At 35.7% G+C, this 10,380-nt stretch overlaps 1 protein-coding gene across 1 annotated transcript in view; it reads right to left on the bottom strand.

Annotated features, from left to right (window-relative positions):
- POLA1 (DNA polymerase alpha 1, catalytic subunit) overlaps window positions 1–10,380 on the bottom strand; it is a 148,750-nt gene that overhangs the window by 126,689 nt on the left and 11,681 nt on the right. The window lies entirely within an intron of this gene.

Below are 10,380 nucleotides of genomic sequence, written 5' to 3'. Positions count from 1 at the left end.
AAAAAAAAAAAAAAAAATCTCATCACCAGCCTCAAAACAGCAAATCTTTTGTCAAATGTAAAACAACAAAGCCAATAAAAACAGGTAATAGAAAACTAAACCCAAGCCTATAAAGAAGAATTAGTAATTAGAAGAATTCTAAAGATGACACAGAAACAAACCATTTCTGGAAATCACTCATGCTTTGTTGCTCTTTTAAAAATGTGAGTAAAAATTCACTTTTCAGCTACATTCTATTTCATATTGTTTTTTAAAAGAGAGAACTTTCAAAGAAATTTTTAAATGTTGAGACTCATACATTCGAGTTTAAAACGGATACAAGCCAATTCAACCATAAAATTAATAATAAAAAGGAAACAAGGACAGCTGTACAACCTGACACTGGCACTCAATTTCAAAGTAGGTATAAGATCTCTAAAACCATGACCACAGGGCTCAGGAATCCCTGGCTGAAAATCAAACGCCTTCTTCACACATACACACATACATAAAACTATTCTTCTCCCCGCCTTCCAAAACTCCCACAACTTACCAAACTCAGCTCACCGTAATTTAACACAGTATTTATGATCTGGCAAATTGACACAGGCTCATGCTGCCCACTGAAATGATGACACACAAACAGACGGCACTAATTCTATTAGTCTTCCCTCAGTCAGCCAGTCCCCAGCAGTAACAAGCCCAATGAGCTAGTTTTGTTTTTAAATTTAACATGGATATGTCTTTAATGGGCCTGACTGTAGACAAGGCTGCCAAAAGTAGGTTTTTCCAATTAGCAATAGACTCAGCATGGCTTAAGTAAGGAGACAGTGTGGTAACATCTTGCACACCATCAGATGCAAACACTTAAGCATCTGATTGATTTGGGGGGTGGGAAATTTGCAATGTTGCTGCGTGCTGCCATGTCACCCATAAATCTATTACCTGGGCAGATGAGGAAAGGGAAAGCCTGTGAGGTCAATATTTTGGTTTTCTAGTGCTCCTTTCTCACCAATCCATCTATCTGCAATTTACGAAAAGATGAAAAAAAAATGATATGGGAGAAAAAAGTGTAGTTATATGATTATTCTTCCCTTTCCTTAAGAGAGGCATTATCCAGGAAATTGCCTATGCAGACCAACTATAAAACCAGACAATTAAACCCTACACCGATTTCTATGCCACTGGTGAATAGTGGTTAATAACTTCACACTTTGCTTTTTATCACTTAACAAGAAGGGAACAGCAATTTCTAAATCACTACTGCTCTGTCATCTTGGTTCATTGCCAAAGCAAGGAGCTTTAGAACACCTGTCAAATAACACGCGGCTTGTGAAAAAGAAACAGATACCAAAATAGGTTTATTTAAAATTTTCACATATGAAGAAAGTGGAATGAATTTGGGTTAACAGAGTCACTCATTCTGGTGAGGGGTAGGGAAGAAAAAGATTTGCAGGACTCAATTTATGTGATTCTCGTCAAAGTAATGAAACTTAATCTATCTCAGCAGAGATCAGTGGTGCTGACACAAGGTCAGTCTTAATAGCATTTATCTTCTCATCCTTAGCCACAATTCCAATGGTTTCAGTAATTAAAAAGATAAAATATCAAGGCAAAAATACTCTGTCCCTGTCTTTTCAGATAGAAGCTCCTAGGTTCCTAGCACAAATGTACGAATTATCCTTTTTCTTGTTTGAGTATCCTGGCCATTCTTATAAATTCAAAATAGGCTTAAGTATCAAGACCTTCTTTAAAAAACATACCACCTCCATATCTACCCATCTCTAACTACAGAAACTACTAAGTGTGATCCCAGAGATAAAGCAAACAAATATCCACTATGTAGAGCACAAGGCTTAGGTGCTAGGTAGAACAAAAAAACATCCGAAATGCACTCCCTGACAAACTGAAGCAGAGGTTGGAGAATACAGAAATAATTTGAGGCTGCAGGCTTTTGTTTTGTGTTAACACAAAATTTCTAAGTATTGATGCTAGCTTATGAAGACCGATTTGAAAAATCTAGTAATAAGGAATCCAATATATGGGTGGAAAAAGGCACAAATTTAGATCGAGAATAAGGAAATTCCATCTTCCTTGATGAAAGAAGCCCTGGAATTTTAAAGGTTAAGTATTGACTGAAGATTCAGCAAGATTGGAGAGGCCAACTCACAACCCCAGGACCACCTCTTATTGCTTTTGACACTTAGTGGTATTAAGTATGTGTAGGAGAGGGGTGTGGATGCCCACGCCTGGATTCCTTAAAGTGCAAGTAAAACAAAGATGTGGTGACCACTCAAAAACTTCAGCAAATGCAAAGGGGATAAACAAGAAGATGCCTAAATGGTCTCCTTGATGGCGCTTTCTTCTGTTACACTCACAGACCCCAGGCAAGATCTGACCTAGTCTTTCTCTTCCCAGCTGTCTCTTACATCAACTGGCTTGTGTCCTCCTAAACCAGTACCTTTCAATGTCCAAAAACCCAAAAGGCACAAAGAGGCCAATATCCATGCATCTTGGAGATGCTAGTTTCCAACTATTAGGAAAGAAGAATAGGGTTATTCTGAATTTGTCTCAAGTCTAACATTTTAGCCATTTTGAAGGAAATACTCAGTATTTTCAAGCATATAGAGTAATTAAAATCAAACCTAAGTGTAACATTTATAGAGATTAAATAATCTCTATAAATGTAACACTGTTATATATATTACATGCTTACCATATATTTTTCATATAAGTATATATTACATTTATTATAATGCAAGCATATATAATAATCATGAATTACCCTATATACTTGAATTTTTATTATTGCATTTCTCTCAAATTACTGAAAGTCTAAGTTATAATCTGGACTGGCCTTCCATGGGGTGTTTCCAAATTAGAGCTTCCTTTTCTCACCTTTATTTGAAAGTACTAACATTACTTTCATCAGTTCTTGAAAGAATGCAGACAAATGAACAAGCAAACAGATTGTTCCTTAGTACAAGTTCATCAATATAAATGATCTGCAGAGGCCACGCACAGTGGCTCACACATGTACAGAACTTTGGGAGGCCAAGGTGGGTAGATCACGAAGTCAGGAGATCAAGACAATTCTGGCCAACATGCTGAAACTCCATCTCTACTAAAATACAAAAAATTAGCCAGGCATGGTAGTGCGCAACTATAGTCCCAGCTACTCGGGAGGCTGAGACAGGAGAATTGCTTGAACCCAGGAGGCAGAGATTGCAGTGAGCGGAGATCGCACCACTGCACTCCAGATGACAGACTCTGTCCCAAAAAATAAATAAATGATCTGCAGGTAAGATGCCACTTACTTGACTGTAAATTATTTTTTCTACAGTACAGGCTAAGTATCCAAAATGCTTGGAACCGGAGTGTTTGAATTCTGAATTTTGGAATACTTACATTATACTGGCTGAGCATCCCTAATTCAAAAATCTGAAACACAAAATGCTCCAATGAGCATTTTCTTTGAGTATTATGGCGGCACTTAAAAAGTCAGATTTGGGAGCATTTCAGATTTTTAGCTTAGGGACACTCAACCCGTATTTAATGGTATATGAAAAGAACCTAGGCTCTGAAATAACTATTAATTTGTACTAAGGAGAATTTCAACTCATTCCATCTGAATTACCACAAATTCAGAATGAGTAGAATGTGAATAATTAAAGCTGGATAGTATGTGTTATCAGTTCTGAAGAACTGCAAGGAATTTAGAATCCAAACATCCCTGAAATATGACAATAGAAAGGGAATAAAAAAAATTATCTGGCTTCAAATTTTATAATCTAAACAACTTTAAAAGTGATAGGTAATTCATAATCACTAACAAAGGATATTGCTTTTTTAACATAAAATATATCTGCCAAAATATATTAAACCTTCATTTTAGCCTTAAAATAAATTATCATATTTTTAAAAAATCAAAATGTTAGTAGGTCAGCTGAAGTTAAAAGTAGTCTTAATGATGGCTATAAAAATTCTGGAGTTGGAACTCTTGGAATTGGAACTCTTCCCTCGTACCACCCACACAGTTTAAATGGGCCTGGTGTGGCAAGAAAATTCTTTGCACTGCCATGTTTTAGGTGACAAAAGCATAAATTTTTAAGGCTAAAGCTTCCCTTCAAGCTACATAAGAGGTCAGAAATGAAATATAAGAACCAGCAGTTCTTTATCATTTTCACATCATGAGAGTCTCTTAAATGATATGCATCCTCTCCCCTCAAAAAGTACACATATGCACAGACACACAAAACATTATATACAACTTCAGAGGATTCACAGACCTCCCCTTTACTCTACATGGGTTGAGGGAAGTTCTCATATGACAATCTAAGAATCAGTAAAACTTCAAACTTTGTATTTTTTATACGTCCAAAGGATTGTTTTCCTTCCTTCTTCACCACCTTTAGTGTAATTTCCTCTGTCTTCACTGACTTTGTCTGCTACTGCTAGAAATGTGAGTTACTCTTCTACTACTCATGACTATCTTTTAGACAAGGAGTCGGCAAGCTTTTTCTGTAAAGGGCCAGATAGGACATGCTTTAGGCTTTGCACTTCACTCAGTCTCTCTGGCAACTACTCAACTCTGCTCTTGTAGCACAAATGCAGCCATAAACAAATGGGTAGGGTTGTGTCCCAATCAAACTTAATTTACAAAAGTAGGCAGTTTTGAGGTGAGTTAGCCCATGTGTCAAAGTCTGCCAATCCCTGGAATAGAGGAACAAGTTCAACAACTCTACAAGGAAACAAACAAGTACGATTAGATTCCTAATTTGTATCATTCCTAAAAATAATTTCTAGAAGGATTAAAGACCTAAATAAGAAAAGCCAAACTTTGCAACTTTTAGAATAAAACAAGGAAGAATATCTACATCACTGAAGGAGGGGAAGACTTTTGTGGGAAAAAACCCACATAGTGTAAAGGAGAAAATATTAAATATCTGGCATTAAAATTTGAAACTTCTGCATAATAAAAGACTGCAAATAAAGTAAAAACAAGCCACAGACTGAAAGAGATATCTGCAGCACAAATGACAAAACAAGGATTAGATTTTGAATACCTAAGAATACTAAGAAACACACAACCCAACAAAACAGAACATCTATGTTCTATTCAGACGAGAAAATGGAAGAGTTAATAAACACATGAAAAGATGCCAACTTAACTCATAACTTAAAATGTAAATTAAAATCACAATGAGATACCCTTCCATACTCATGAGACCAGCCAAAAAATGAAAATTCAGATAACAAGTAAGGCAAGGATGTGGAATACCAAGGATTATGCAACAAGTCTAAGTAGATAGTAAGTTTAAAATGCCTCAACAGAGAACTAAACAAAAATTCAAAGAAGCAAAATTGTATATCAAAATCATTTCCAATTCTCTTTAGATTAGCCTCTGATACTGTGACTGAGGGAGTTATGTATTGTGGCTCCAGCTAGACATACAATTTTAGCTACTTTATTTTTAAAAATTATCTTGCTATGATAAATTAAATGGCTGCTCTTATCAATAAAACCTCGTACACTGCTGTGGAAGTTGTACAAATTCCACTCCTAGAAATATACCAGAGAAACTCTCACAAAGGTGGCACTGTCTACTGCAGCACTGTTTGTAACAGCAAATAATTAAGATAAATGAAAACTTGGAAACCTAAAGAAATGGATGATGGAAGAATTTAAAAATACACTGTGCTATATTTATTAATTGTAATATTATACAATAGTTAACAGGAATAAATCAAATCTAAAAATGTATCAAGATGAATATGCTTAAAATGTGGCATACAGAGTAGAAATTTTCCCCTACTTTTTCAAACTGCAAAAGAATATGTATATCATGACATATACATGGTAAAAACTTTCAATGACCCACATGTATACACACGTTGCAGAAGCAAAAAAATAATGATTCATGGGCAAGAACGACAAACCCAACTCTGAGCAAGTTAACCTCTGAAAAAGAAAACGAAATGAGAGAGGATGGGGAGGAAATGGTCTTTAGTTGTCTCTACAGTATTTTACTGCCTTTAATTATTTAAAGAAAAACTAAGCTATTTTTAAGAAAAGAAATTGCAAAAGTAAAATTTTTGCTTATTTACAGGTAAAGATCAAAGACTTCCTTAGTATTTAATTGTAAAATTCTTCGCAATCACTCATTCTCCATCACCAACACCAACAAAGGCTAGAGCCCTTTGTGCTAGTGTCATTCCCAAGAGATCTTGATAGATGCTACCATATCACCAAGAAAATCCCAGAAAGTCTTGCCAAGATTGTAATGTTTGCATTAATGATTTGGATACACTTTTTAAATGCACAAATTCCAGTTCCAAACAACTCAAAGCCAGGCAGTCTATGACCAATTGGCAAGCAGGCTGGCAAAGACTCATTTCAGCCTGTAAGGTAGGAGAATGAAAATGCATGAACTCTATACCTAAATGTCAGAGCACACAATTTAAAATGCAATTAAAAAATCCAGACCAAAAATGGTTTTCACAAGGACACAGAAATAAGAGAGAAATAAAGCAATACTAATGTCAATAAGTACTAATTATTCTATCAAGACAAATATTCCCACTAAACTAAAGTTATGCAATGAGTACGTTTATAAGTACACAGTCAGTTTTAAATTCCTCAAAGCCAGGCACAGTGGCTCACACCTATAACGCTACAGCTTTGCAAGGCTAAGGTGGGAGGATCCCTTGAGGCCAGGAGTTGGAGACCAGCCTGAGCAATACAGCAAGACTCCATCTCTACAAAAAGTAAAAATAAATAAGCCAGGTGTGGTGGCATATGCCTGTAGTCCTAGCTACTATGGAGGCTGAGGCGAGAAGATCACTTGAATCCAGGAATTCAAGGCTGCAGTGAACAATGATCACACCACTGCACTCCAGCCTGGAAAACAAAGTGAGACCCTGCTTCTGAAAGAAAAAAAAATTCTCAATAAAAAAACAACAAATTCAAAAAGGCAAAATTATATATCAAAATCATTTCCAATTCCCTTTAGATTAGCTTCTGATAATGTGACTGAGGAAGTCACGTATTGTGTATCCATGGCCAGAAATCAGAATTTAGCTACTTCATATAATTAACTTGCTATGATAAATTAAATTACTGTTACCATCAATATAACTAATGATTAAAAAATCATCACTATTTTAAACACTAGAGTATTACAATCCTTTGGGCCAGTTTTAGCTTTTCTTTAATAGTTCCAAAACTAATAAAAGTCTAAAATGTGGACAGATTTAACCCATTAAATTACCTTCACTATTGTTCACAGAATAAAATCCTTAATTGATTAATGATCTCAGGGTGTCTATCGCCATCTAGTGAACAATCACTTCAATTACCACATCAGACATTTGACAACTGATACCCCTTTTTTTCATGGTTTAAAAATACATGTCCACTCAGTGCCATATGCTTGCCCAATTTCTTTTTTTACGCCTCTCTACACATGCATTGAGAACTAACACAAATACAGATGATATTTGTATAGATTCACATAGTACTTCTCTAAAACACTGACTTCATTGCTTTTAAATAACTTGCACACTGTGAGATCTCTCATACAATTCCTTACCCATTAGCTCATTCCTCTATCACCGAGCAATTCAAGATCATGGAAGAGTTTAAGTGTGAAAGATCACACCTGTGAAAAGACAATATTGATGCCCATTTGACACAACTATTAGCACTTTTATTACACACCTGTTTTTAAAAGTACAATTAGTAATTACTCTGAGTATTCTAGGAGCCATAATACATCTGATTACAGAAATTATTAGGTCACTAGAGTCAAACCTGCACGATTCCAACAAAAGTGAGCAAACACAAAACAGACTTAAAAATAAAAAGGAAAAGGGGGCTTCAAGGCTTCCCCAGGCTGTGATTTAATCCATATCCAAATATAAAATTTTATAATCTTTTGTAATGGCATGCTACCAGGTTTCCTTCTCATTAATTTCCACTTGAACCTTAATCTAATTTATCCCATAAGGATAAAAGCAAAGAACTTTTAAGATCTGCAGGTTACTACATTATCTGGCTCACTCTATCTTGTCACAAAAAAATACTAGCTTAATAAGTTACAAAGGTAGTCCAAAATCTCAGCAAACTGGCTCTCATTTTCACTTCACTCTTCCTACCTCTTTAATAATTATGAGACGCTTGAAAAATCACAAAGACTCAATAGTATATACGGGAAAAACCAGCAAACCCAAGGAAAGATTATCCCATAGGCTACTTCCACACACCAGTGCTAACAATTATCACTAATACTTCAACAATCATTTTTATTTTAGGAATTAATATTTGTAAGTGACTTTGGATCTTCTCCTAGAATAAGATTTCCTGGGAGAAACTGTGTAATTATTATGTCTCAGTAGCCTCATATCACTTTAAAGGCCTACTTTCCAGAGTTTTATCTATCTTATTTGAGGGAAAGAGCAAAGCGAAAAGAGAAAAGAACAAAGCAGAAACCAAGAATTTAAATCACATACAAGTAGTTCTAGATTTGTCTGAAATTCTTTGTTTTTTAATGGAGAGAACAGGGGTTTTTTATAGTTCATTTATTAAAGATTTGTTATTGTTATATTTTATATAACAGAAAGATAAAAATTGTGTTTAAACTCCCCATTAAAAATCCAGCTAAAGAAAACCATTGCCCTTAAAATACAATGGATTAGGAGAGTGGGGGAGATCACTGGACAAATTTGGGGCTTATTATTATCAACAGTGCCCTTTTAAGCTTGTGGATTTCTGAGCCAATGCAGAAAATGTAACAACAGGGATTTCCCAACAGCAAGAGGCACTCTCCAAGGGAGTAAATTGTCAACTATTGCCTCTCGTGAGAAACTTAAGAGTAACCTTGATCCAATCTCAATAGTCAACCCATGTATTATCACCCAGTTGGGGCATAGTGAGTGCATTTCCTAATACAAAAATAAGATGGTATTCCATCAGAAGCCACTGGATACACGTGAAGAAATAAAATTTAAATAATTTTGAAGTAAACTTAGCCTAAGAAACTAAAAAACATCCTTCCCTTCCCTCACTTCAACTAGCCCCTAAAACACCTATATCTTTCTCATGTAAAAAAGGACGGTATCTTGAGATGAGTACCAAAAATCGTGATCTCCCTGTAATAAGAGGTAGAATATAAAGCAAAACCACAGTCATAAAAGACATCTTGAGATGGAAGCGACAACCCTACTATACTAAAAGGATTTACATTCAAAATAGCCACTTGTTATACTTTATCTCTTTGAGTTTTAACTTCCTCATCTAAAAAATGAGAACATTATTATCTATTTCAAAGGATTCTTGTGTAATTTAGTGAAATAATGCATAAGAAAGCTTCTATCACATCACTGGTGTTCAGTACATGTTTTGCCCTTCCTCCCTGTGCCCTAAGTCAAATTTTTGAGATAGGGCTGCCAACGGAAGAGTGATTCTGAACATCCTGACATTTCTTTCATACACCAGCTATATCTGCACTGTCCAATACAGTTGCCACTAGCCACATTTGTCTATTTAAGTTTAAATTTGTTTTAATTATAATTAAAGCAATCTAAAAATCCAGTTCCTCAGCTAGTTGGCACTAGACAGATACCAAGAGCTCACTGGCCACTTGTGGCTAGAGACTACTGCACTGGATAGTGCAGATGGAGAACATTTTCATCATCATAAAGTTCTACTGGACAAAGCTGGTCTAAACTCTAAAGCAGAAGCAAACTTTTCTAAAAAAGGCCAGAGAGTAAATATATCAAGCATTGCAGGCCGTGCGAGCCTCCATCTTGACTACTCAGCTCTGCTCTCATAACACAAAAGCAGCCACAGATGATACATAAATAAATGAGCTTGGCTCTGTTCCAATAAAACCTTATTTGCAAAAATAGATGGCAGGCTGCATTTGGCCTGATGGCCATCATTCGCCAACCCCTGCTCTAGAGCATTCAGAGTCCAGACCCTCAATACAAGCATTTTTCCCATGACCACTACTTACCTCCTTTAAGACTAAATAGTCTTAAACTCACAGACATGGAGATAAATGAAATTTAGTATTCAGCATAATTATTCTTTTACAAATTAAGAAAAACCCACACACATACTATTCAAACAGTTGAAGCTTACAGTGTTCATAAAGTGACAGTACCTAAATTCTGTTTGGTATCTGGCCTGTCTTACTAAAGCCAGTAACTCACAATCCATTACTCTAGTCTTGACATATTCTGGAATTCTGGGTTTATACATCTAATGGCCCACTTATTATGCCTGGAGATCTATTACTCAGGCCAAAGGCAACACATCCACAACAGAATTCTTAATCCTTCTTTCCTGGTTTCCTCCATCTTAGTAAAAGGCTCTGCTAGCTATCCACCTGATTTCTA

Source organism: Cebus imitator, unplaced genomic scaffold (genome assembly GCF_001604975.1).
Source record: "Cebus imitator isolate Cc_AM_T3 unplaced genomic scaffold, Cebus_imitator-1.0 Scaffold589, whole genome shotgun sequence".
Lineage (NCBI taxonomy): Eukaryota > Metazoa > Chordata > Mammalia > Primates > Cebidae > Cebus > Cebus imitator.
The sequence above is the reverse complement of the archived record's forward strand: the minus strand, read 5'-3'. Positions and strand labels throughout refer to the sequence as shown.